Here is a 5,000-nt window from a genome sequence, read left to right on the forward strand (position 1 = left end):
ATGTTTACTTTAATGTAGGTTTCCAATTCTACATGTGTCCACTTTCTCTTAGCAAGGTGCAAGTTCCTCTGCCTTGATCTTTATACGCAAAAGTGTGAAGGTGTTGAACAAAGCTGCACATGTGTGTGTGTGTGTGTGTGTGTGTGTGTATGACTGTGTGTGTGTGTGTGTGCGCGCGCGCGCTTGTGTGCAGTGCATGTGTGCATGTTTTCACATACGTGTTTGTGTGCGTGTGTGTGCGCGCGTGTGTGTGTGTGTGTGTGTGTGTGTGAGAGTGTGTTTACCTATGTGTGTGTTCCTCTTGGCTTCATATGAGCACACACATGTGGAGGTGTTAGTGTGGGGAGCGTGAGCGTCTCCTCTCTGTGTTTATTTACACTGCCAGTCTACTTCCAGGGCCCGAGCCCCCGGGGGACACATCACAGCCCTGGCTAACAGTGAAGCCTTTAACCGGCAGCTCTGGAGGAGGTCTGCTTCACTTCCAACAGCCCATGTAGCCGTTATATCCTTCACCTCCCTATTCTCCTGTCCTCCCTCCAATTCCTGTCACTGTCTTACCCTCTTGTGTCTCCTCAGACTCTCCCCCCTCATCGGTCTGTCATCTCCTCTTCTTCTCTTAAAATAACTACTTTTGCATGAAGCTACAACTTAAAATAACTAAATATCCTTCAACCTTCTCTCCCTGGCTCATAGTATCACCATGTGTGGACTACTTTCTGCTTAGGACGGTGATATGGCTTTGACCTTGGCACTCCTTACTGTTGGGTTTAAAAAGGGATAGTGATTTAAAGGGTACATAAGAAGATTCTAACTCGTCAACATTCATCAACAGAATCTAAGCCCCGAAACAACGAGCTGATTAACTCAGTCTGATGCAAATTATAACTATTACTAACTATTTCAGGTTATTCTGCTGAAATACTGAGTAACAGAAAAACAAATACAAGGAGAATGAGCATCAACTGCCCTGTGCATTGTTTTTAATCACACAGCAGGAAGAAAGTGAGATGTGAGAAAGAGTCCTACAGTAGGTCCTAGTCACTAGGATACAAAGTGTGAGTTCCTCATTGGCCAGCAGGGGTAGATGTCTTTCCAGAGGGGAATATTGAATAACTATGATATTGAAATTGAACTATGCGGCACAAGCAGCTTATACGTTGTGGCATAGAAGGCAGCACCTTTCTCTTTATTTCACCATCTCTTTCTCAGAACCTCTTCACACAACGTTTCCCAAAACAAGCGCCAATATCTGTATAGTTATGCAGATTGTTCAGCTTGTTCAAGATAATATCACTCAATTCCAAAAAATGTTGTAACAGCTTCTCTCGCATTGGAAAGAAGTGATATGATCTCACTTCAATGGCAGTTTTGTTTCTCCCGTTCCAAGTTTTAAGCTGGAATACAAGGCTTGAATGACTTGAACAGGAAATTCAACATAGCTAGACATTTAGTTGCTATCCGCAGGTCCCTGGCCAAGGGGGTGGGAGTTGGTGGGATCGTCTCCTGGGGGGGCTGTGACCCTGTGAGCCCTACCAGACTCAGTGTCACTGGTGGAATGTGGAATCGCTGACCCCTCTGAGCTCACAGTGACACACATGTGACCTAGTCTGCCAGAGACTGTCAGAGTCTACTGGAGTGGCCTAAATATGGGTTTTCCTGGGCCTGAAGTGTATCAGAATCTGAATACCTCCAAGTACACTGTGGACTGTGTGGAGTCTAAAGTGGTCAACTAGATGCTGATACTAGAGTGTGTTGGATACTACTGTTTACAAACCTAACTATGCTGCACATAACTGGAGCCAATCCATGTGGACTAGTTGTTATCAAAGTGGGGTCTCGTCGGGACCCCCCGTGGTCCTTGGGGGGGGTTCCAGGGGTCCCCACTCCCCAGTAAAATGTTATGAAAATGTTTAACAAATATAACAAATATAAATACTCAGGTAGAATTAGTCTATATTGAACTGAAGGCTCCTCCTGAGGTCTATTAAAATCTATCTCCAGACTCCAGAAGTCTACTTCATTCTTGTGGAGTCTGCTGGAGTCTTATTACAGTGTGCAGAAGTCTACTGGGATGTACCTCGAATTTGAGTCAATGGAGGTTCATCTGTGAGTAAGGGGCGAGAGAGGTGGGCAGCGGGGGGAAAAGGATGACAAGACACAGAAACTCACAGAGAGAATGAAGGAATAAATGGGAGGGGGGTCAAACAGAGGCCACAGAGGCATATAGGTAAGGGCCAGATAAGGTTGAGTGAGAGAAGCTAAGCAGGCAGTGAGACAGCCAGGGCGAGCTAATGACTGTACCCCCATAATGATGTGTCTCTGAGAGGACTCATGCAGGGAGACGCACTCAATCTGACAGCCATTCAGACAGGAAACCAGAGCAGAAAGCCACAGGTTTAAGGGAGGCTTAGTTTACAGTAAGGAGCCCAGTAAAGACTTAAAGCATGGCTCAAGGTAATGGGCTGATAAGACCTGAAGGTCTCCCAAACCTCCAGAGTGGCCTTGTAACGGCCTTGATGCACCACAGCTCCCCAAGGCGTCGATAGATTTACAAACATTGTTTGCAGATGTTATTCCTCATCGGGAATGCCCCCCACCCCCAACCTTTCTTTGTTCTCAAGTTTCAATTCTGTTAAATGCAAAGTAATAAATGTACAATCGTGTCTACACACAGCTGGGGTATCATGGACGTGAAGCAATGCTGCTGACAATAATGTCCAGGGTGCAAATGGCAGCTGATCTGGAGGTGGTCTTAATACGTAACGACAGCATCGTCATCAAAGAGCAAGAGACCAGCTAACCTGGAGCAGATTTAACATGGACCAGGAGTGAAAAACAGGCGCTGTGTTTTTCTAAAGGGTCGTTCAGGTGGTTCCTAATAGAAAAAAGATGGTTAAAAATGTATATAATGATTACATGAGTTTCTGGGGAGGTCCACAAAAAAAAGAAAACAGCACGGCTCTACGAAAACTATTATACCTCCATTAAATACAGGAAGCGTAACTCGAAAGGCCCTCGTAAAATGAGCTTACTCCGAGAAAATGAAGAGAACAGAGAGCTGACAGCGGTGGGTAGCTCCTCGAGGTAATTAGACAACATTACAGCGCAACTCAAAGCAGTGTTACTTCATGGAGGGAGTCTTGTGTCAACTCCAAGTGTGAGAAAAACGAACAGGTTCCCTTTTCCCACAGCTTACGACATCGGTTCATAAATGGAGTGTCGAGGAAAACTGGTCATGTACCTTGGGATTTTGTGACAACCACAAATTATAATTGCAATACACAAAAACATACTGAATGAATGATCTTTTAGTACTTTGTGCAAACCCATTTCCCAACAGAGGCAAATTCTATATCCTTTCAGCCTGTCATTATAGGCGAAAACATTTCAGATTAAATTGTGCATTTTTATTTTTAAATGTTTTCACAAATGCGAAAATAGACAAGCTACAAACTCACAGCATACTGTATCATGATATGTTACTTGTGAGGCCTTATATCAGCTATGTTTTGCTATTTTTGAAAACTACGCGATACCGCTAAGGAACAATGGTCGATGAATTGAAAAAGAGAAAGGCGAGCACTCGTCAGTTGAATAGTTCACACTCACAGTTCACGAGTGTCGGGTGCACAGTTCTGGCAGGAAGTATCTTTGAAAAGATCACCAAAAATTCACTCTTATTCATAGTGTAGCCCCAGCAGATCACTCGCGCACTATTCAGCCAACGGCCTTCCTCGTGAATCTCCATTTGGAACGCATGCCAGATGCCCGTTGGGACCGCGGTTATGCAATACCGTTGTACCCGATTGTCAGAGTACTCGTCAGTACTATGACGTCATATTGATGATATGTCTGTCTGTGAAAAGGATGTAGGCAGGCAGGCAGGCACTCACACACGCACAGCCACACACACACACACACACACACACACACACACACACACACACACACACACACACACACACACACACACACACACACACACACACACACACAAAGTGCATTTATAGATGTATGGAAGTATGAAATAGGGTTTAAATGTTTCAACTTCTGGTGTTAGGAAATTAGAAGATTTAACAGATCAATAAGAGTGATAACACATGTTATAGAGGCTATTTTAGGTGGATCTGAAAACAGGTGTGCCATGCGATTTTGACTTGACCTTTGGGTGTGCCTCGGGCACAAAGTTTCCAAACCACTCAATTAGACAATATTACAGCGCAACTCAAAGCAGTGTTACTTCGTGGAGGGAGTCTTATGTCAACTCCAAGTGTGAGAAAAATGGTACAGGTTCCCTTTTCCCACGGCTTAGGATGTGTTGATTGCCTTCCAAAACACACGAGAGATGATGCCAAAGGGGTGAAAGAAACGAGCAATAGCTTGAAAAGGACACCCCAATGGACGTCTGGATGCAATGCAAACAATCTGTGAAGGATCGCTTGGTCCAGGGTGGTGAATGAGCCACAGGCTTGCAGGGAAAGGCGATGATTTGCGTTTGTTTTGGGCGGAATAGAGATGTCCCGAGTCTTTAAAAAATTATTTTAACCAGAGTTTACAAAGCGGTTGAGAAACAAAGCGAGATGTAATTTGCTCCGCCGTCACACGGATCCTGTGAGGATGAGGGTGTCGGCGATGATGAACATTTAGATTTGGCTGCAAACGGCCCCGTCAGAGCCTTGGCTGAAATGTCCACTGGGTAATTACAGCAGACTAGACTTGAGTGAAAACTCACTCAACGCAACTTGTAGACGCGTGTGAGCGATTACACCCATGCACACTATAACAGTCAAATGCATTCAGGAACATTGTACATACTGCCACACAGCTATAGATGATCACATGCACAGTTGCACACGCATACATGCATGCATGCAGCATGCATGCATGTATGCAGCATGCTCTGTGCACACACAAACACACAGAGATGCAAGGCACAGGCACACGCTCTCACACACACACACACACACACACACACACACACACACACACACACACACACA

The 5,000-nt window shown here is 44.9% G+C and overlaps 1 protein-coding gene across 2 annotated transcripts in view; it reads right to left on the minus strand.

Moving 5' to 3' along the window:
• LOC310878565 (collagen and calcium-binding EGF domain-containing protein 1-like) overlaps window positions 1–5,000 on the minus strand; it is a 46,715-nt gene that overhangs the window by 19,557 nt on the left and 22,158 nt on the right. The window contains exon 1 of one of the 2 annotated variants that reach the window (XM_083792907.1): window positions 3,676–3,766. The exons of the other annotated variant lie outside the window; for it this stretch is intronic. The gene's annotated coding sequence lies outside the window, so the exon portion shown is untranslated. Of the gene's footprint in view, window positions 1–3,675; window positions 3,767–5,000 lie in introns of those variants that run through there. 2 annotated transcript variants of the gene reach the window in all.

Source organism: Protomyctophum parallelum (genome assembly GCF_964188405.1).
Source record: "Protomyctophum parallelum genome assembly, chromosome: 2".
In the NCBI taxonomy this organism is placed as follows: Eukaryota; Metazoa; Chordata; class Actinopteri; order Myctophiformes; family Myctophidae; genus Protomyctophum; species Protomyctophum parallelum.